The sequence below is a fragment of the Cetorhinus maximus genome, chromosome 12 (assembly GCF_964194155.1).
Source record: "Cetorhinus maximus chromosome 12, sCetMax3.hap1.1, whole genome shotgun sequence".
In the NCBI taxonomy this organism is placed as follows: domain Eukaryota; kingdom Metazoa; phylum Chordata; class Chondrichthyes; order Lamniformes; family Cetorhinidae; genus Cetorhinus; species Cetorhinus maximus.
Genome location: NC_135890.1, coordinates 45,561,634 through 45,585,901, shown reverse-complemented (window position 1 = coordinate 45,585,901; position 24,268 = coordinate 45,561,634).

Here is a 24,268-nt window from a genome sequence, read left to right as displayed (position 1 = left end):
CTTTCCTATTGTTCTCCCACCCTGTTGCTGCAGCCTATGAACAGAAATAGCTTTTTAAAAGACTGCACTCTAACTTGCATCACATGTCTCCCATTCTACACAGGTTTTATGCCAATTATGACTTGTGTCAATGTGCAAATGAGTGACCCATGAAATTCTGCTGTAAATACCTCGCTAGTCAATTAGTGGATGTAATACATTTATCATTGGCATATAAAAAAGTGCAACTCAGTGTAGGAGTTTCTAGGCCACTTTATGTGAGTAACAATAGAATTCAATGGCATTAATAAACCATATTTCCAGTATAATTTAAAAAGCCAGTCATCCTGAAAATGAGGGGATGCCAGTGTGCTTTAATCAAAATAAGATTTGTGCTGCTATAGTTGTCATAATTAATGGTTAATTCAGCTGCTGTTATTCAATTAAAGTTCTGTTAATATTATTTGAGCATTTTACACTGATGCTAATTACTGAAGTGTCCTTTACCTCAGGGGTAACAGATGACAGTCAGTAATAAATGTTCAGTAAAATTACTTCCTTAAGGATAGTTTAGCATGCTACTGTATGTATGATAAAAACAGAAGAAGTGCAAACTAAATTATAAACCAAAACAAGATGGTAAAATTGGAAACATTTGTGTTCAGTTGATCCATTGTGGCTTCCATTCACCTTGGGCTTGGGTCCAAAAGATGTGAATTTGAGCCTTACTCCAGAGTTTTAACATTGGAAATGCTGGGGGTGAATACCCATGAAAGGTCAATCACATGTTCTGCTGCCACAGCTTCAGAAACCTAAAGGAATGGCACAAATGCTGTTTGCATCGTTTGCCAAGGTTTCCATGATTCTCTTTCTCCAAAGTTACGTCAGACAAGTGGGAGAAGCCCGAGTGTATTTCAGAGGGTAGCTATAGAGGCAGGATCTGCACCAACAACCTCAGGACTTTTTCCGATCTGCTGCCATAACTTTGGCAGAAACCCTGTTTGCGGGGTTTCCACTAATCTCCTGGCAAAATTAGGGCTACATCAGGAGACTCTCCAAGGGAATTTAACCCCAATTTGCAATGAGGCTCTTTGAGACATTTCTGATATGGGATTACACAAATTTATTTTTATTTTTTCCCACCATTAAAGCCTACAAAAGGATAGACATTCACTTTTATTAAATACCACCATTAAAGACATTCACTTTTATTAAATACCACCATTAAAGCCTATAACAGGATAGATATAACAAAGCAGGCAAAGGAGTAGCAATATAGGTAATCTGCCAGGACTATTCCAGAATCTACAGAATTTTGGAAGATGGCAACCAGCACATCCACTATTTCCATGGCCACCTCCTTTAGTAACCTGGGATGTAAGTTACCAGGCCCTGGGGATTTATCAGGTTTTAGTCCCATTAATTTCTCCAGCACTATTGTTTTAGTCATACTAATTTCCTTCAATTCCTCCTTCTGACTAGACCCTTTGTTCCTTGTATTCCTGGTAAGTAATTTGTGTTTTCCCCAATGAAGACGGAACTAAAGCAGTTGTTTGATTGCTCTGCCATTTCCTTGTTCTCTATTATAAGTTCTCCAGTTTCGGACTGTAAGGGACCTACATTTGTCTTCGCTAATCTTTTTCTTTTTATACAGTTATAGAAGCTTTTACAGTCCACTTCTATGTTTCTTGCAAGTTTAATCTCATTCTTTATTTTCCCCCTTTTAATCAATGCCTTGGGCCTCCTTTGCTAAATTCTAGCTCCCAATCCTCAGGCTTGTTACTTTTTCCAGCAACCTTATATCACTCCTCTTTGGATCTAATACTATCCTTAATTTCTTTTGTTAGCCATGGTTGGGCCACTTTTCCTGTTGTGTTTTTGCGCCAGAAAGGAATGTATAGCTGTTGCAATGCACACATTCATTCCTTAAATATTAGCCATTGTCTATCTACCGTCATGCTTTTTAATGATGTTCCCAATCTATCTTAGCCAATTCACCCCTATTTAATTATGATCACAGAATCACACAGTGCAGAAGAGGCCCTTTGGCCTATTGAGTCTGCACTGACATGTGAGAAACACCTGACCTACCTATCTAATCCCATTTACCAGCACTTGGCCCATAGCCTTGAATGTTATGGCGTGCCAAGTGCTCATACAGGTCCTTTTTAAAGGATGCGAGCCAACCCGCCTCCACCACCCTCCCAGGTAGCCCATTTCAGACCATCACCACCCTCTGGGTAAAAAGGTTTTTCCTCACATTCCCCCTAAACCTCCTTCCCCTCACCTTGAATTTATGTCCCCTCATGACTGGCCCTTCAACTAAGGGGAACTGTTGCTCCCTATCCACCCTGTCCATGCCCCTCATAACCTTGTACACCTTGATCAGGTCGCCCCTCAGTCTTCTCTGCTCCAACGCAAACAGCCCAAGTCTATCCAACCTCTCTTCATAACTTAAATGTTTCATCCCAGGCAACATCCTGGTGAATCTGCTCTGCACTCCCTCCAGTCCAATCACATCCTTCCTATAATGTGGTGACCAGAACTGCACACAGTACTCCAGCTGTGGCCTCACCAAGGTTTTATACAACTCCAACATGATCTCCCTACTTTTGTAATCTATGCCTCGGTTGATAAAGGCAAGTGTCCCATATGCCTTTTTCACCACCCCACGAACATGCCCCTCCGCCTTCAGAGATCTATGGACACACACGCCAAGGTCCCTTTGTTCCTCAGAACTTCCTAGTGTCATGCCGTTCATTGAATACTTCCTTGTCAAAGTACTCCTTCCAAAGTGTATCACCTCACACTTTTCAGGGTTAAATTCCATCTGCCACTTATCTGCCCATTTGACCGTCCCGTCTATATCTTCCTGTAGCCCAAAACACTCAACCTCACTGTTAACCACCCGGCCAATCTTTGTGTCATCCGCAAACTTACTAATCCTACCCCCCACATAGTCATCTATGTCGTTTATATAAATGACGAATAATAGGGGACCCAGCACAGATCCCTGTGGTACGCCACTGGACACTGGCTTCCAGTCACTAAAGCATCCTTCTGTCATCACCCTCTGCCTCCTACAACTAAGCCAATTTTGAATCCACCTTATCAAAGTACCCATGTATATTTGCCTTCTTTATAAGTCTTTATAGGCACCTCCCCCATGGCCTGAGAGGAATTAAAAATTTGGGTCACAGCCCCTGCGATCTCCTCCCTTGCCTCCCTCAGCAGTCTGGGACACAAATCATCCGGACCTGGAGATTTGTCCATTTTTAAGCCTGCCAACACCTTCAATACCTTGCCACTCCCTATATCAATTTGCTCAAGAACCTCGCAGTCTCTCTCCCCGAGTTTGATACCTTCATCCTCATTCTCTTAGGTGAAGACGAATGTGAAGTATTCGTTCAACACTCTACCGATGTCCTGTGACTCCACCCATAGATTGCCCCCTTGGTCCCTAGTGGGCCCTACTCTTTCCCTGGTTATCCTCTTCCCATTGATATACTTATAGAATATCTTGGGATTTTCCCTACTTTTACCAGCCAGAGCTTTCTCATATCCTCTCTTTGCTCTCCTAATTGCTTTCTTAAGCTCCACCCTGCACTGTCTGTACTCCACTAATGCCTCTGCTGATTTGCTTCCCTTGTACCTGCTAAAAGCCTCTCTTTTCCTTCTCATTGTATCCTGAATATCTCTGGTCATCCATGGTTCTCTGGGCTTGTTACTCCTTCCTTTCAGCCTAGAGGGAACATGTTGAGCCTGTACCCTCCCTATTTCCTTTTTGAACACCCCCAACTGCTTCTCTGTAGATTTCCCCACAAGTAGCTGTTCCCAGTCTACCTTGGCCAGATCCTGCCTTATTTTACTAAAACCCCCTCTCCCCCAATTCAAAACATTTTTTTGCAACTTGTATATTTCTTTGCCCAAGGGTAAATATTATGAATGCCTGCTCCCAGTGAGAAGGCAAACCTTTTGGGAGGACATGGTGAGAAATCACAGGCAGGCTTCTCATGATCCTTTGCCTAGAGTAATCACATTAACAGGTATCTTTTTTTAAAATTCATTAATGGGATGTGGGCATAGCTGGTTAGGCCAGCATTTATTGCCCATCCCTAATTTCCCTTGAGAAGGTGGTGTTGAGCTGCCTTCTTGAACCGCTGCAGTCCATGTGGTGTAGGTACACCTGCAGTGCTGCTAGGGAGTTCCAGGATTTTGACTCAGCGATAGTGAAGGAACGGTGATATATTTCCAAATCAGAATAGTAAGTGGCTTGGAGGGGAACTTCCAGGTGGTAGAGTTCCCATGTGTCTGCTGCCCTTGTCCTTCTAGATGGTAGCAGTCGTGGGTTTGAAAGGGGCTGCCTAAGGACCCTTGGTGAATTTCTGAAGTGCATCTTGTAGATGGTACACACTGCTGCCACTGTTCATCGGTGGTGGAGGGAGTGAATGTTTGTGGATGAGGTGGCAGTCAAGCAGGCTGCTTTGTCCTGGATGGTGTCAGGCTTCTTGAGTGTTGAGGGAGCTCCAAGCAAGTGGAGAGTATTCCATAACATGCCTGACTTGTACCTTGTAGATGATGGACAGGCTTTGGGGAGTCAGGAGGTGAGTTAATCACCGCAGGCTTCCTAGCCTCTGACCTGCCATTGTAGCCACAGTATTTATATGGCTAGTCCAGTTCAGTTACTGGTCAATGGTAACTCCCAGGGTGTTGATAGTGGGGGATTCATCAATGGTAGTGCCATTGAATGTCAAGGGGCGATGGTTAGATTCTTTCTTGTTGGAAATGGTCATTGCCTGGCACTTGTGTGGCGTGAATGTTACTTGCCACTTGTCAGCCCAAGCCTGGATATTACCTGACAATCTATTGATCTAAAAGTAACAGAAAAGCTATATTGCTTTGAATTAAACATAATCATGTTTGTCTTCTCATTGAAAATTCTGGTCCCAAATATCTAGTCATTCCAATGTCGTCTCACTATCACTTCAGTGGGAGATGTCAGAATGGCTGGAAACTAAGCTGGCACACAGTTATGATGGAATCCCCTCGTAAGTCATTGAACTGCAGTGGCATTTTGGGGTGGAGCTTCTCACCCCAAACATAAGTGTCAGCTTAAGAGATAATGGGGAGATCAGGAGCACCCACACCCTAGCCTTCATAAGTATATGGTTTTTGGAGATATGTGTGGTCAGACCAGATGAACCTGACAGAGTGTAGCCCAAATGGAGTCCAAGCTGGAACCATAGGCTGGACCTTGAAAACTGGGGACACTAAATGTTTTTTTTTTAATTTTTATCATGAGCTAGGCGGACACAGGGAGTAGTTGTAAATTGCTTCTAGAAAGGATCCTCGACATCCCCTCAGCCCGTGCATTTATGCTAGACTTTGTGGCTTCTTTTATATCGTGAGCAGGCTAGTTGCACTTCCCATCCCAGTGATACAGAAATTTAGTTAGGGAACTTCCTCGACCCTGCCGAATTCACCTGTTTTAGCAATAGCGAAGGTTCCTTTCATGTATGATCCCATGGTGATTGACAGGGTCACTGCCTAGTATATATTTTTTAAGGCTACTGTCTTAAGTTTCATACTGAATTCCACAAACTCAGGCTTGACTCTACCCACAATGTTAATTTTGTCCATAAAGATTTGGCTCAGTAGAGTCTCTTAAAGATGTTACTTTTTTTTTGTTTGGAAGTTGTTCAATCAATTCTTTGTCAGTCTTTTGGTTCCATTGATGATGCATTTCTTCACAAATCTTATTTTGCATGAAATGGATCTGTGAGGATCTCTTCATGATAAGTCATTATTTGAAGCTCTTTGGAGAACATGGCTGATAACCTTTCTTATTGCTATCCAGTGACCCAACTATTGGAATGTGCATGTGTCTTGTTGCCTGGTTTGGCCGTGATGCACACTCCCAGGGTATACTTACATCCAAGCAAAGAAAAGCTAAAGTACATTGGATATTTTAAGTTGATCTTTTTTATTAACTGATGATGTGGAATATGACTCTGAAATAATATATTTTCTATTAGTATACAAGAGTTTATTGGCAGTACCAGGAAACCAACTTACAGTACAGCACATACAGAGATGAGCTTACACATTCTACTGCTAGTTTGCAAGACACCAGCTTTATACATCACCATTGTATCAGTATCAAGGATTTATCTTTGAATATTTTTGAAAGAAATCAAAGCCTTTGTCACTTGTTTATAATTAATTATCATTGACTTTGCATAATATGTTAGAGTTTCAAAAAGTTGTACACTAATATAATTTTGTCATAGTACTGATATTAATCCATGTATTACATATATTGTAATATAGAATATTTGCATATTTAAGTATAGTACAGAACAGCTTACAAATTAACGCACAATTTACAAACAAGAATTTCCCAACAGGACACTTATCAGGATTTATGTATAGATGAAAGATGAAGATTCACTTGGGTCCATTGTATGTGTCCAGCCAAACACTGATCTGATACAGATTGCACTGAAATATGTGTAATGACACATTTACATTCACAATCAATTAAAAAATAGTTTTCTGTAGAAATGCTATCATGTAGCAGTGGGCCTTTACTAGGAAATTACAATTATTATTCCTCACCTCCATTCACCTTTTTAAAGAAACAAACCTTACATAATATAGCAGCTGTTACTGTGTACCAAAGTCAATTATGGTGTATCACAGACTACCAATATGTATGTAACAAGATGTTGCTGTATATCAACGTCTATTCTTGTGTAGTGCAGTCTGTTGCTCTAAATCATAACCTGTTACGGTATATGAGTCTGTTACAAAACATCTTTTGCTATGTAGTACAATTTTTTAAAAATAGAAATAGTTTGTTACTCTACTCCAGGGTCTGTGACTGCATATCTGTCTTTTACCATATTACCACAACTGCTAATATATATCAGTATTTCACTGTATATCATTATCGGTTACTGTAAATCATGTCCTATTGTATAACATTTTCCATAATGGAAAACTTCAATCTGTTACTGTATATTGCAGCCTGCTGTTGTATACCTTGGTGTTTTGCTTGTCAGTCACTGTATACCACATTCTGTTATTGTGTACCAGAGTTTTTTTAATTTTTTTTGCCGTTTATTTAGTATACAACAGTCAGTTCTTGTATTTCGCAGTCTGTTACTGTACAATGCAGTCACTCACTTTTCAGGGCAAGGTCCATGCATCAAAGTACAGTACTGACCTAAGCTACAGTTACACTGCACCATGTCTTCTTGGAACTAACTTCTCCCTATTGTAGGGCTGCTGCTCTTCAGGAACAAACAGTCCTTGAAACTATGAATTCCAGAGGCAGGTTTGTGGCATACGGGATTGGCCTCTTTGGGTTAGTTTGGCTCTATTTGACTTCTCTACATCATAGTTAGATAAGCAAGTTTTACTGCTCTCTTTTGGTGGCAAAGCTATTTTTTGGAACCAATTTAAGATCTCACTACATTATTCAAAAAATCCTTTTGGAGGAGTCGTTAAACCGAGGACCTGTTTTCCCTCCCAGGTGTATGTAAAATATCCCATGGCACTATTTCAAAGGAGGGCAGGGGAATACGCCCAGTGTCCTGGCCAACAATTACATATAAAAAAGATTATCTGTTCATTATCTCATTGCTGTTTCCTTTATTACAGCAGCAAATACACTTCAAATTGGTTGTAAAGCAGTCTGGGACATCCCAATATCATAAAACACATTATATAAATGTGAGTTTTTCTTTTTATTTCTTTATTTCTTTTTTCTTTCTTTCCTTCTTCCTGACCCAAAATAGTTTCCAGAGACAAAGTTCCTTCTGGAGATCCAACATGTTATCAGGATAGATCTCAGCAATTGCAGGAAAGGTTTTGACTGTTGCAACCTCAACATTGTTCCTTTTGAGGAACAAAGGCCAAGAGCACCCTACTTCAATTTTTGCCATTTTACCAGTCTCTTTTCCCCTTTGAGGTTTCTATCAAGGAGCATCTATAATCGAATTTGCTCCACTAACCACAGGTTCTCCCATGACTGATGATTCCAGAAAATGAGAACTGATAACTTGCCAAGCCTGTGTCTTAGAAACAACCAGTTGGTTATTCCTTATATTTCCTGCCTTCAACCCTTTACATTTATTAGATCCATTCTGAGACATTGTTATTCCAACAGCTCTGAGTATAAGTACAAGCTACTTTGCTTGTAACTGGGAATGTTCACCTACCAATCCTTCTTTAACCTAGGCCACATCTGTTAATACAATTGTAACATACACCAAATAATATTTTTTCCTTCTGTTTACCAATTCAATCGCCACACTTTGTGCAATATGTATATAGAAAACTCTCAGCCTGTTTTAGCTTTAATCCAAACCCAGGTACATTTCATTTAACTGCTTAAGTATTCAGAGACACTGCTTGATTCAACTAAGGTTCTTACCTCCCACAGTGGTTACCCTTAATCAATTCCCAAAGAGTATCTATGCTCAAAGTTTGCAATGCAAAATGGTAGAATTACATGTCAGAAAAATACACTCAATCTGTTACATTTAATACCCTTCAGTGTTTCTTTGAATTTACATTGAAACTCATTTTTATTAAGATTCATGCTGTCATTTTGACTTTTCATTCCCCATTATTTCTAATTCATTCAGGGATCACCTGAATGAACCCTGTTTATGGAAGATATCTAGAAATTCCATTTGTCTTATGCCTCAGTTGGACTCAAAATGGATCCTTTGATTTCACAAACATGAATTTGTTCTCTCATTAGTTGCGTCCAATCTGAAGGTTAATACTTTGGAAGGTTTTGTTAGTACAAGAGTTAGTTTCAGTAAGCACAATTGGCAAATTGCAGAGTGTTTTTTTTACCTTAGTTATTTATTACCATAGTCTGATCGTTCTCAGAACACATCCTAATTTTTTTACCAAAAATTGTCTCTCCCTCTTAACTGGAGGAAGAAATTGATATTTTATCATTCCATGTCCTTCCCACAAATCCAGTCAGGAACTGTACCATTGTTAACACAATGCCTGCAGAGCCCTACCATCCTATTTTGCAAGTTGGAGTATAGGAGTACCCCATGCAGCTCTGGGGACCAGCTGTAAGAAGGATTTGAGAATCAAGAAGTGATAGCGAAAATTCTCTAGAATGAGAGAATGTAACAAGGAAAGATAGCTCAAAAATTGGGTCTTTTAATTGGAACATAAAGGGTAAGGAAGAATCTGATACAGTTCTTCAAATTATGAAAACCTTTGAAATGGTAAATATTAAAGTCTGCTTCCACTGGTTGGTAAAATGAGGTCATTGACTAGAGGAATGATAGAGGAAGTTAAAAGAAACAGAGAGTTACACTTCCACAGATGGTTATTGTAATATGGAATACTTTATCACAAATAACAATTAAAAATTCAATAAACATTTGAAAAATTATGAACATAAAAAGATATAGGAAAAGGGTTTGGAAATAGAATTAGAGTATATGGATAAGGTTTTTGTTACTATGCTTACCACCTATAATTTTCTTCCCATTTATTTAATGAGAGGAAAATAGCAGGCCTAGAAGTGAAAACACCCACCAATTGTCCCAGTTGAAAAGCTAACACTAGCACAGGAAATCTTTTTTCACTCATCCATGGGATGTGAGTGTCGCTGGTTACACCAGCATTTGTTGCCATTCCCTATTTGCCTTTGAGAGGGAGGTGGTGAGCTGCCTTCTTGAACCACTGCAGTCCATGTCGTGTAGGTACATTCACAGTGTTGTTAGGGAGGGAGTTCCAGGATTTTGACCCATCAACAGTGAAGGAACGATGATATATTTCCAAGTCAGAATGGTGAGTGGCTTGGAGGGGGACTTCCAGGTGGTGATGTTCCCATGTATCCGCTGCCCTTGTGCTTCTAGATTGCAGCAGTTGTGGGTTTGGAAGGTGCTGTCTAAGTTCCTGCAGTGCATCTTGTAGATGGTACACACTGCTGCCACTGTGCGTCAGTGGTGGACAGGGTGAATGTTTGTGGATGGGATGCTAATCAAATGGGCTGCTTTGTCCTGTATAGTGCCAAGCTTCTTGTTGCCCTCACCTGGGCAAGTGAGTATTCCATCACACTCCTAACTTGTGCCTTGTAGATTGTAGACAGGCTTTAGGGAGTCAGGAGGTGAATTACTCATCGTAGGACTCCTAACCTCTGACCTGCTCTTGTAGCCACGGTAGTTATGCGGCTAGTCCAGTTCAGTTTCTGGTCAATGGTAACCCCCAGGATGTTGATAGTGGGAGATTCAGTGATGGTAATTCCATTGAATGTCAAAGGGCGATGGTTAGATTCTCTCTTGTTGGAGATGGTCATTGCCTGGCACTTGTGTGGTGCAATTGTTACTTGCCCCTTGTCAGACCGAGCATGGATATTGTCCAGATCTTGCTGCATTTGGACATGGACTGTCAGCATCTGAGGAGTCGTGAACGGTGCTGAACATTGTGCAATCATCAGCGAACATCCCCACTTCTGACCTTATGATGGAAGGAAGGTCACTGATGAAGAAGCTGAAGATGTTTGGATCTAAAACGCTACCCTGAGGAACTCCTGCAGTGATGTCCTGAAGCTGAGATGATTGACTTCCAACAACCACAACCATCTTCCTTTGTGTTAGGTATGACTCCAACCAGTGGAGAGTTTTCCTCCTGATTCTCATTGGTTCCAGTTTTGCTAGGGCTCTTTGATGCCACACTCAGTCAAATGCTGCCTTGATGTCAAGGGTAGTCACTCTCACCTCACCTCTGGATTCAGCTCTTTTGTCCATGTTTGAACCAGGGCTGTAATGAGGTCAGGAACTGAGTGGCCCTGGCAGAACCCAAGCTGAGTGTCCATTGCTAAGCAAGTGCCGCTTGGTAGCACTGTTGCTGATCCCTTCTATCAGTTTACTGATGATTGAGAGATGATGGGGTGGTAATTGGCCAGGTTGGATTTGTTCTGCTTTTTCTGTACAGGACATACCTGAGCAATTTTCCAAGTTGCTGGGTAGATGCCAGTGCTGTAGCTGTACTGAAACAGCTAAGGGCATGGCACGTTCTGGAGCACAAGTCTTCAGTACTATTGCCGGAATATTGTCAGGGCCCATAGCCTTTGCAGGATCCAGTGCCTTCAGCCATTTTTGGATATCACGTTGAGTGAATTGAATTAGCTGAAGACTGGCGTCTGTGATGCTGGTACCTCCGGAGGATTCCGAGGTGGATCATCCGCTCAGCACTTCTGGCTGAAGATTTTTTTCAAATGCTTCAACCTTATCTTTTGCACTGATGTGCTGGGCTCCCCTATCACTGAGGATGGGGATATTTGTGGAGCCTCCTCCTCCAGTGCGTTGTTTAATTGTCCGCTACCATTCACGACTGAATGTGGCTAAGATCTGATCCATTGGTTGTGAAATTGCTTAGCTCCGTCTATCACATGCTGCTAATGCTGTTTGGCACGCAAGTAGTCATATGTTGTAGCTTCACCAGGTTGACACCTCATTTTTAGCTATGCCTGGTGCTGCTCCTGGCATGCACTCCTGCACTCTTCAAATGAGTGGAATTGCTTTCTTCTTTGCACTAAATATTGTGATTCCATGATACAATAATGAACCACTACCAGAAAAAAAACCGCATGATATGGTCAGTATGACAGCTGTACTGACAGCCTATTAGGAAATGTGGTGTCAGACTTTGTGACTTCAATCTGTCTCTTAATGAAAGGAGTGATCAGTCCTAAAATGGACTCAACTGGACAATTCTAATATACTTTTGGTATCTCAACAACTCATGTAAGATTTGCAAATACATTTTTTTTAAAGTTATAGTCGTTATAAGTATACAGGATCTGTAAAACAGCAGAAGGAACTCAACTAGAGAACTAAATGTATGTATAAAGTTACCTGTGTTATTTATCATTCTGATCATTTTACTCATGTTCTATACACTAAAATATGGGAGGTGAGAATGTCGATTTAGCATTGCGATTAATCCCTCTTTAAAGTTATGTGGCACAATCATTAGATAACAAGAACTGTCAACTTTGTTTCTCGTTGTTTAATTGTTCTTTAAAATTTTGTTCTCAGGATGAGGGTGATGCCAGCGAGATTTGTATTGTCCATCTCTAGTTGCCCTGTTTACAACTGAACAGATTGCTTCTTCAAACGGTATTAAAAGTCAATCATATAGGCTGGAATTTCCCCCTCGTGCCAACAGCAGGGTTCATGGCGGAAAAAAGTCAGTTTCCTGACGGCGAGAAATTACGGCGGCAATTTGCAGCCCTAACTGTCATGGTGTGTTAATAGTGGGCCACCATTCCCGCGGAAGGACTTCGGAAAGCGGATTAGCAAATCATTAATGGTATTTAAATCAGCTTCAGACCAGAATGTAACCCCCTGCATCCCCCCATCCCCCAACCCACCACCAGCATATTCTCCACCCCGCCAGTGGGAATCCACACTGGTCTGATTCACGACCAGACCTACGTGGCATGCACATGGTGAGACCGCACTTACCTGAAAAGCTGCAGCCTGGATCACTGGAGGACCACACGGAGATAAGGTACGGATGACAAGGTTGGGGGGGACAGGTGGTGCTGGAAGACGAAGGGTGGGGTCAGAAGACAAAGGTTGGTGTTGGAAGACAAAGGAGAGGGGAAGAAATCAGGTAGCCTTTAATTGAGGGGGGGACCCAGGGAGCTTTGAAGGAGGGGGTAGGAAACCAGAGAGCCTTCAAGGTTGGGGGGAATGTTCAGAGGGAGGGGTCTGTGCTGTTGATGCTGGAATCCTAGGGTCAAACCAAGGGTACAGGTGATGGGAGGGCACTGTAACTGAGAGAGGGAGCAGTGGGGTGTGAGGTTGAGGGCCTATCTGTGGCAGGTGTAGGTTACGTCTGGGTCATTGGAGGGGACAAGAAGTTTAACGCTGGAGTGGGCAGGATTAGGGTGGGCATGGGGACTGTGACGGGCTCATCGGGGAAGGAAAGCATTTGAAGGGTGACGGTGATGGGCTCTAGGGTGATGGGAAGGTGAAAGTAACACGGTGGGGTTGATAGTGATGGCGGGGAGGGGGTGTGTTACAGAAGTAAGGTAGAAGGTGTTGGAGACAATTTGGAATGTGACATGCACCATCCTCATTCGAAGGCAGATCAGGGTGTCAACACTTTTGATGGCCAACAGAAAAAAATATTAGGTGGGAAGAGGGTCAATGGGTGGGCAGAGCTGAAGGTCAGCTCAACTGGACAACTGAAGGAGAACCCTGATAGTCTATCCTGATAAGGCAAAGGTCTCTCTATAGAATCCAAAGGGCAGTGGAGGGAAGGGGAATATTGTGTCTGGAAGGCTTCTCGTAGATAGCTTGCAAGAGCCTTGGCAAAGGCAATGCCTGCATGCGCAGTTATGATTCAGGTGGTCATAGACTCAGCCTTAGTCCCCCCACCCCGGAAGTGGGAGGGGAGTGCGCAGTAACACAAGCAGCAGCAAGAAAAACCCAGGAGACCTCTTTGAAGTGCAATGATTAATAAATTTACAAAGTAGCAATAACTATTTAAAATGATTGTACACCCGTGCCACCAGTGTGAACTTAATACTTCTTAATTTTTCCTACCCTAACACTACATCTAGGTGCTTTCCTGGCATCCGCAGCAGAAGTGGAGGCAGCCTGCTGTATACTATGCCCTCTTGTCTCTGATGACTTCGGAAAACGTCCTCTGGAGGGCCAAGGTCTAGAGAGCCCTGCCTTCTTTGAGTCTCCTGCTCTGGGGCAGGTGCATCCTCAAAGGTCTCAGAAACTGGAGCTGATGGGGGGGGGTCACTGGCAGAGGGAAGAGTCCTGGATGCAAGCACCAGGGACATCTTCCTGAAACAACTCCTTTCCTTGGGTGCTTGAGGGCCCCTCCCTGACACCTTGAGGAGAAGGGGCAACTGGAGGGTAGTTGAGATACCCCATCCCCCTCTTGCGTAGCCACTGCAAAAGCTCACCCATGGTTACAGTGATGGAGTGCAGGTCTGAGCGCATCTCTGGCAAAAACTGGGCATTCTGATGGACCGGGATCTCCATGACGTCCACCATCCTCCCCCTGGAGACTTCGATGCACTCACATGTCGGAGCCACTACATCAGAGAGCATGCGAATGTACTTCTCCGCCTTGCATGCCACTCTGTTGAGGGCCTCTGGCACACCTGCCTGATATTTCCCTGCGTCTCTCTGGTGCTCCAGTATCTTCTCTAAGATAGCTCCCAGAGGCTCATCATCAGACTCAGACTTAGCAGAGGCCTCTTCTCCAGCAGTGCTGGAGTCCTCGGCTGTCACTGCCTCCTCCTGCTGTGGACATGTGTCTGTGAGGTGACCGCCAGAGTGTGAGCCCGAGCCTGAACTAAATCTATGAGCCACTGAGGTACATATCTCTGGGCTGGTGGAGGGTGCAGGTGAGTGCTGTGATGGCTCTATAGGTGAAAAGTTGTCCTCGCCCTCTTCTGAGGTCTCCTGCGGCTGGGGTTGAGTTTGGGGGATGGGCTCACCCTCTTCCTGCTGGCACCTAAAATAGAAAGAGGAGGAAATGAGTAGCTGCCTAGGCTGCCTCCTACATTGCACAGAGATTCACCCTTAGATTTTGCAGAGATTAAGCATGCTTCCTCACTGGATGCTTGGAGGAGGCCGATCTCACTGTTGGTACGTGCATGGTCACAGTCTTCCACTGTCAGCTTGGTGAGATGTTGGGCATGCCTCCTTCTGTCTTGTCCCTCTCATGCCTGTTGTGCACTGTCTTCTCCTGTGTAAAGATAGATAGTTGGATTATGAGCACTTCTGATGCAGGAGCAGGTCACATGCTGCTAATTCTATGGCTGATAAGTGACTCCTCAAAACCTGTCCACTATCTGCAAGGCACAAGTGAGGGATTTGAAGGAATGCTGTCCACTTGCTTGGATAAATGTATCTCCAACAGCACTTAAGAAGCTGGACACCATCCAGGACCTTGCAGGCCGCTTGATTGACACCCCATCCAGCACCCTCAACACTCAGTCCCTCCGCCACCGACCCATTGGCAGCTTTGTGTGCTATGTGAACAATGCGCTGCTGCTAGACCCCAAGGCTATGATGGCAGGCCCTTCCAGACCCGTGAGCTATAGCAGCTTAAAGGACAAGGGCAGCAGAGGCATGGCATCAGCAGCATCTGCAAGTTGCCCTCTGCTCCAACCCACCCCCACCACCAACCCACCCCCACCACTGCCCCCAAATGGTTGTGCCTTCAGTGTGGCTGGGTCAGCACCTGCAGTTGCCTCCATAACAGCAGACTGCATGAAGTGCTGTTGGGGTGATGAGGGTGCACCCCAGCACCTAGTGAAGGGCTTTTAGTGATGGGCAGCCCAGATGTTGGCCTTGCCATTGACACCCATGTCCCATGACAGATTCAGAGCTGAGTTTGGTGAGTAGATGGTTCACTTACCCTGATGGTACAGATTCAAGTCATTCATGTGTTTGCTGCATTGCAGGGCGGTCCTCCTCTGCACCCCTATGGCATTGACCACCCTGGCGACCTCCTCCCAGCCGCTGTGGTGAGTCTGGTGGGCCTCCTGCTCCCATTTCTGGGAAAGAGGACATCCCTCCTGCCCTCCACGGCGTGGAGGAGTCTCCAGGGAGGCATCACTGAAATGTGGGGCCATGTTTGCTGCTTTCTGGAAACCATCTTGATGTCCTGGACTCCTGCTATGATGAATTACTTGCTCGCTGGGCGCCTTTTAAATATGGCACTCGGAGAGGACAGTGAGGGATGCAACTTTCTGCCCGCCCCACCACACAATGTGATGCATAATTAATTAGGTAAGCAGCACACAATTCAATGTACTCAGCCACCCCGCTCTCCAGCGAAGTCCCTCCAACTTCTTGCTGCCACCACTGGACTTAGGCCAAGAGCCGGAAATCATAGCCATAGGGTGGGATTGGAGACACGTGTTGGCTAGACTAGGTAGAGGTAGTAATGAGCCGCCTTCCCTGAAGGATATCCATGGACCAGTGAATTTTTGTCACAATACTGCCAGCTTTCATGGTCATTTTTTTCAGCCCACTGATTATTGAATTCAATTCCACAACATGCTTTAGCTGGAACAACTCAGCAGGTCTGACAGCATCTGTGGAGAGAGAGACGGAGATAATGTTTCGAGTCCATATGACCCTTCTTCAGGTTCAGGCAATTTTACGGTAGGACAGGTGAGGCCTAGGCCAGCCCCATCCCCTCTGCCCTTGCCCCAATTGAGGCACTTAATTAGCTAATTAATGATCACATAAGAGCCACTTCCCAGCCAGCCTCAATTTTCAGGCTGGCAAGAGGGTTTCTGGGGCTGAGAAAGCCTGGAAAGTCACCCTGCTCAGACCTCGGGTGGGAATGGAGGGTCACCTCCTTTCAACATCGGACACCCTCCCACAAGCTCTGGTCCCTGTAGTGCTCCCTCCTCCCCTGGCCTCTCCACCAACACCCCCTCTCTGTCCATTACTCCTGAACCCCCCCCAGGCCTCACCTTCCTTCCATGCCCTGAGACCCCCACACTTACCTGGTTCTGGGCTCACTTAGACTCTGGAAGCTGCTTGTAGTTCCAGTCCTGTCCATTGCAGCTTCTGCCTGGGGTGAGAGAGCTACCAGTCAATCAGATTGGCCAGCAGCTGCCTGAGGTAGGACTTCCTCCCAAGTGAGGGGGTGGAGGTCCCACCTCCAGTTAATTAACGCTTGTTGTAGCGTTAAATGGATGTGGGGCAGCCAGCATCGGTGGGGATACGTTTGCCACCGACTCTTCGGGTGGCACGAAGGAAACCCTGCCATCCTAAAATTCCTAGCTTTTGAATCAAAACAGACCATGCAACTCTTCAAGTTATACACCAGTATTTTTCACCACATCAGCTGACCAATATAATCCCATGCTTCTGGTCAGTCCTCAAAACGTTAATACTCCTCTTTTTCAAGCAACGATTATATTCTCTTTTGAAATATATTTGGGCTCTTGTTCAACTGGCAGAGAATTCCACATTCTAATCATGATCTTGTTGAAGATTTTGTTGTAACATCTTAATTTTTTATTGTAATTAAGTTAAACGTACATCCTCTCATTACTGTTGCTGACCTGTGGGTACAATTTACTCTGTCATAACAATTAATAATTTTGAACACCTACCAGGTCAACCTTCTCAGCTCTTGTGGAAAAAGTACAGCTGTGACAGCTCATCGTGGTAATATTCAATTGAATCTATTTCCTGTTGAATTTTTTCATCCCTTTTATAATGAAGTGCCCAACATTCTCTGCAATGCTCCAACTATGCTGAACTAAGGTCTGTACAAGTTCAATAACATCACTTTTCTAAGTTGCCCCCTCCTAATCACATTCCCTTCTCCTTTAACAACCTATATGAGGACTAGTGAGGCAATGCCACAGCCCAAAATTGACAGCCAATTTGCTTTCACCAGCAGGTGACTGTAGCTCACCAGTCTCATTTAAATGAGATCTTAGCCCAGTATTGAACAGGTTGATCTGAGACAATTTCTAGTCCACACACTGCATTTTCTTTATTTATCTACTCTGTCAGTTCTTCAAAGAATTTTACATGGCTGGTTAATCAAGATCTAACATTCAGAAATATGTGCTGATTAATTCATAATTCTTCAAGTATTTATTGATTTTATCCTGCATTATAGTCTTGGTAGCTTATCAACAAATAAAGTAAGATTAACTGGCCTAGGCTATCAAGAAGCCAGAGACAGGAAAGTAATGGCATTGATAACAGATTTTCCATGATCCTTAAATTTGCAAATTGCACCAGGAGACTAGAGGATGACCAACAGAATGTGCATGTTCAAGAAGGGGGAGAAACATGTTATAATTCCATTGGTCCATGGTCTATGATGACAATGAAAAAATATTAGGGCATTTTGCAATGCAGGAGTAATCCATTGTACCACAGAATGGTCAGACTTATGTTGATGTTTGTACTTCATCAGAAGGTGAGAGTACCCAATCTTGGTGGAGTGATCAGAAGGAAAAATGGGAAAGAAATCAGACCAGTGTTGTGTACTTAATGGCATTCATGTTGACTTTGTGCAATATTGTAAAGTGGGTGAGAGCAAGTTGCAGCTGGTTTTACATCTCTTCTGATTTGAAGCCAATGTATATAAAAATTAGGAGAGATGTAAAAAGGACTGCCAACTTGTTAACATCCATTTTGCACCATCACAGAAAGTCAAGATCACCTCAATCATTTCAAGTGTTTTGAAGACTGCTGTACAATGTGAGGAAACCCAAAAAAGGACAGAATGCTTCAAAATGGACAACATGGTATGACATTGACACCATAGGTAACAAATTAAATACTGATCTGCATCAATATTTCAACTGTTACTGATTGCTGTTAACCTCATGAGCACTGCATTGGCTCTTGACCAGGCCACCTCTATATTTGAAAAGCAAAAAGGTCTCTTCCTTAATTGGCTACTAGGTTTGTATTCAAACCACTTATTTTCCAATTTCTGTGTCATGTCTCAATAATGTTTAACACATGCTGAATTGGTTCCATTTGTTCTTTTGTAAAGTCCTCAAATCAGAAATATCAAAAAAGCAGCAAAACATGTTCGAAGGACTCTGGTTTGTGCACAATGAACAGCCAGAGTCAGGGGAATCTGAGAAGGGAGGTGAGCTATTCTCCCAAGGGAAGGAGAAATTCAGATGGGAAACTGGATTAATCTTGCTCATCTGCTCCCTCTGCTGCATTGATGGGACCTTAAAGATGTTCAATGCTTAGAGTCGGTCGAAGCTGAATGAATGATATTGGTCCCCATAGCAAATAAGCAAATGGAAGTTTTGTTATATAACTTGCATATCCTCTATAGAATTTGTGGAATAATAAAATGAATATTGGTGATAAGAATATTATTCTTACAATAATTTTCAATCAAACTGATAATGAATTTACACAATTTACCTTTTATCAATATACCCATACAACTTGAGATTCTGGTTTTCATTTTTTCAAATAATAGTTTATTAATTCATATTTTCTTTATTAATATTGCTATAAAACTTAAGTCTCATAATTATAGGGAAGCTGGAGTGGATTACGATTCTAAGTTTCAAAAGATAGAGTGACAAGAAGACTTCTGATCGAATGAATTTAGTTATGCAATTAATAATGCTTAATAATTTTGTTTTAATGTTTTAAAATGTCATTATATTTTCTCCTTTTTTCAGCTCTGTTCCTGTATTTAAACTGTTAGTACATGTTTCATGAAAGGTCAGGTGACATGTCTGATGTTCACAGGGCTAAGAACTAGACTAAGGACTAGAGCTAAGGGAATAACCTCCAACCCTTCCTACTGCTTAATGGATCAAAGGTAGAACTAGGTCATAAAGACTATAAAGGTTAATCTTTGAAAAATTGAATTCTGACCCAATACATTAACTTATTTTTTTCTCTTAGGATGTTGTTTCTAGTACTTCCAATATTTAAAGTTAATCCCTGGTTAGTGCTGATTTTGAAGACCTCAGCTTGGAATGGCCATAGGGGATATGTCAGTGCTCTTCATACTTACTGGGCTTGGTATAGGGAACAATAGGCAAGCTCCTCTCCTCATCTTTGTCCCTATTGTAAAGCAGTTTTGGACATCTATAGGGGTCAGGATTGAGCGTGATGATGCCACCACTCATTGTCTGGACTCTCAGTTGAAGAATGACTTGAATAGGTAAGAGAAACTGTGTGACTTATAGGGATCTGAAACCCAAATTAACTCAACAAAGGCAGAGTTGAATTCATGCATGAGTTAGTACTTGTGAAACTATACAATCTCATAAATTAGTGTCTGTTCAACTATGCCCCCAGCTTAATTGCCTGTGAAACTTTATCCTGGTTAGTCTATGAAACTGAGCCCCAGTGAAAATCAACACCTATGGAACTATACATAAATATGGGTCACCAACCATGTAACTTTGTCCCAGCTCGAGACAGCATGTGTAGAACTGTAAACTGGTGAGAGTGAGCAGTTGAGTAACTATAACCAGCATGAGTCAATGACATGGCAAGTGTTCTCAAGTGAGATTCAGTGCACTTGGAACTGTTATTCCAGTAAGAATCAATGGCTGTGGAGCTGTACCCTAATGAGGGTAAACACTGTGGGACTGTGCCCCAGTGTGAGTCAACACCTGTGGTAGTGCATCCCAGTAGGAATTAAGAGCCTTCAGAAAAGAATATAGCAAAGAGGAAAAAATTGAGAGGAGAAAAATAGCAAAAAAAAAATGATGAACCAGGTGGCATTTTTCACAACAGTAATATGATTAGATCCAAAAAGAAACAACCTCATTGATAATCTGTTCACATTTGTATAGGTTTTTGATATTGGATAACTAAGAGGAGTGAGTGATCTCACCCTGAAAAGACTTTCACTTTTTTTGCCAAATCCAAAAAATCCAGGCATAGGATTTAGATTGAAATTCTAAGATTTGTTTTACTGATGATGAAAATTTATCAAAAATTCACTAATGTCATTAATAATTGTCTCCACATCATGACGCAGAGTAAGTAGAACAAATTAACTATTATATTTTTCTTTAAAAAAGATGTACGGGGCTGAACTTTGACGCCACCTGCTTGGGGAAAACAGGGCAGTGCACCCCGAAAATGGAGTGGAAGAACTTAATGCCACTCTCTTGTTGGTGCCCTGGCCATCTTTATTTTGGCAGGGTCCCCCAAATAGGCAGCTCAGTGCTGCCTGGAGAAGGCATGCAGTCAATTTAGGTGCTTAAATCGGAGTTTGATTGATGTCTCTTTAACTCTAAAATACCATTTCAGCACTGAACTGAATGGAGTGTGTGGCATGCTCACTCCACCCATATCAGCTGGTGTCCCAGCCAAAGAGGAACCAACAGGGAAATTTTTTTGTGGTGCTGGGAGGAGCTAGATTTCTTCCCCTCACCTCTCCCCAATCCACCGCCCCGATCCCAATCCCCAAGCACCTCAGGTTAAACAAAGCCAGTCTGAACCACTGCCACTCAGGCTTCCCTCTCCCCTGAGATTGAAGGTCCCCCTCCTCTCCCAACCTCCAACTCACCTTCTTCCAGCTGGACTGCCCAATAATGTGGCAACCCAGAGCTAGAGGGCTATCCCAGGGAACTTCATCTCCGCCTACAGCCCTCCAGTTTGACGCTAATGAGATCTGACCCTCAGAATGGACTGGGCCTCCCGTCAGGCAGTCATGAAAGATTTCCTCCCCAGTGTGTGATTTGCCTTTGAGCAACTTCAAAACAGCCTGTCCAAAAAGCATTCATCTGAAAACAAAATGGGTAGCAACTTTTAACCCCAAAGGTAAAAGTGATATGTTGATGTTGCTACTGCAGGTGTAAGAATGTATAGTTGTTTACTAAATATAATCAATGTGGAAGAGCATTCAGAATGGCTGCATTGCAATGTATCCATTTTAAGACCATCTGAGGCAAAACAAAGAGAAAATGTGGTGGGAAAAAAACAAATGTGTTATTACATGTTATCATACAGTAATATAGAAACAGAAATTTCAAGACAGAAGGCCCTTCTTTCTTGCATTGAATTTGGGTCCTTCTTGGAGGATAATTTTACACAATCCCATTTTTCTGCTTTCTCTCTTAAATTATTCTTCAAGTAATTATTCTGCACCTCTTTGAATGCTGTAATCAAATTAGCATTGATTGCCACTTGTGGGAAAACACTCAACATTCTGATAATGTTGCGTGAAGAAGTCTCTTTTAATCTCCTTCTTTTACATATCAAGTGCTTATCTTAAGATCATAACCCCTTGTCTTTGATTTGTGTTTTATATCAACAATTTTGTTGACCATTTCATCATACATATAGCCGTAATCTCTGACCCCTGAGATATAGATTTTAAGGTATTTTTAAGGGTTCCCAAAATCCCTTACCCATACGATAACATATAATAATTATCAAAAATGTACTGATACTTAAATAAAAGAAAGATGAGTGAATACATTGAACTGAGGTAGATGTTTTTAATTACAGTGATACAATGATTTGACAAAAGTGCATTGATAACTCATGAACAAGATGCAATAATAAATCCTTGACCAATGTTAAAAATGCAACTGGAACATTGCTGGAACATTTACCATCATCACCCTGGACAGGTCTCCAAATGAAATTAAAATCTGAGTACAGGCAAAATAAAACACTTTAATTTTTAAAATTAATATATCACTAGTAACTCAATTATTTGATATAAAACATATATAATATATACAAAAATAGATATTTGAACAATTCACCCACAAGATTAAACCCATAGTATCATAACAGTATTTACTGTCTACAATTGATAAATAGACCCACATATGTTAAACTTTAATTGTTCGAATAGTTGCAGCCCCCAAATGTTTTAAATGATATGTAATAAGAGCAACATGTGATCGGTACAGTAAGGACCTCAATATAAATTTGAATTTACATCCTTGTAACCTATAAGTTCTCTACGTTTTGTGGTAAATTAAATTAAAATGCAAGAAATTATTCATAAAAGGCGAACAAGGAAAATAAAATGTAATCAAAACCCTGATCGCATACATTTTAGATAAGTGAATGAATACTAGCTACTGAATGGATTTAGGTTTCTGTCATCAGACAGCAGCAGATAAAGTGTGCGTGGAATCCTCTTTTTCCAGTGTGTTTATGTACCTGTTTTTTTTCCTTCCAATTCTACTGTTGGACTCCTGGCTTTTCTCATCAAGTTGGCACACAATGATTCAGAATTATTTATTTCATTTTGGATCAAGTAGCAGGCATCAATTCAATCAGCTGGTGCATAGAAGGGGTTAATTGTGCAGCAAAGCCTTGCGTTCCAGTTTCCTGTAAACCAGAGGAGAATACATGGACTGAGCGGTAACATTACATTGCAACAGCACAAGTCAGAGTACTGTAGACCCAAGTACACCAATCCATGTCATGTGACTTGTCAAAATAATGCACACAAAGAATCAAGACTAGCAGTGCACGTGGAGAGGAAACTTGCATCAAGGCAACTAGAAAAAATGTTGACAAGACGACAAAAAACTGACAGGCTGCAAAGGACAACTCATTAGCTTAAAACGCAACAGCAACAGAAACAGTATATTTGATAGCTCCCAAAAATTAGCACAGGGATCACAATGTGCAATTAGTTGGGCCCATTGCTTCGGATGGAGGCAGAATGCCAACTTTGTGCTAATTGCTAATCTGCACGATTAATGTGTAAAGCCAGCGGCATGCACTGTTGAGTGGTTGCACACTTCACTGGAGGGCCCACATTTGTGCATGGTTAGCACCACTTAAAGCCAGCTGGCACCTCTTAGAAATGAAGTATATTCTGGCTGGAGCAGCTGCCTGAACTGTTTATGGAAGAGAGCCTGAGCAGGAAGAGGAGTGAATTATTGTGCAACAGAGCGTGTTCCAGTGCTCTCTGCCATTCCACTGGGTGCCTTGAGGAGGAGTTTGTGAGATACTTGAGATACATTATAGACAAATTAGGATGTAGAGAGGGGGCTGGCATAGTTAGATCATAAACTGAATAATTTAGCAAAAATTGGATATTAGTCACCATCAAGGGCTTGGGATGGAGGAGGGCTGGCTTTGTATGAGAACCAAGGTTATACATATCCTCATTGGAAATGTTTGGAAAGAAAAGGAGAACCAATAGCTTTGCTAAAGGCTGAGGTACTGGGTGCTTCACAAAGGCCATTATTTATCAAGGTTGCCAGTGTAAAAAATTGCTTCTTTGTGATGCCAGAGCTGAGCCTAATGGCCCTAATGGTTAAAACAAATGATGCAAAGGGGTGAAGTGGGGAAGAAGAGGGGGTGTTTTGGTCAGAAGATTGAAACCTGAGCAAACAGGGATATTGTGTATGTGGCATTTCTTTAATTGGATAATGAAATTTTGGTTGTAAGCTAGTGATTGGTTTGACAAGACTCAATAGTTTTTGAAAGGGGTCTCAACAGATAATAAGGGTAAAAAACTTCAGGGCAATTGAGGTAACACCCTAGAAACTGATCAGAAACAAAGGCTAGAGGGTGTAAACATTTACAGTCACATTTCTACTCAGGCCACAACGGCATAATATAAAACTCAATTGTACCCGGAAAATTACTGCTCAAATAGTATAATGTGTTACATTTTACTCATACCGAATAGAATTGAATCGCTGTCACCAATTTGGATCAACATCAAATCATTGGTAATTAGGGTCTGAAAAGGCCTAAAGTTGGAGAGATGAGATCCATACACAGAGGACCAGGAGGCC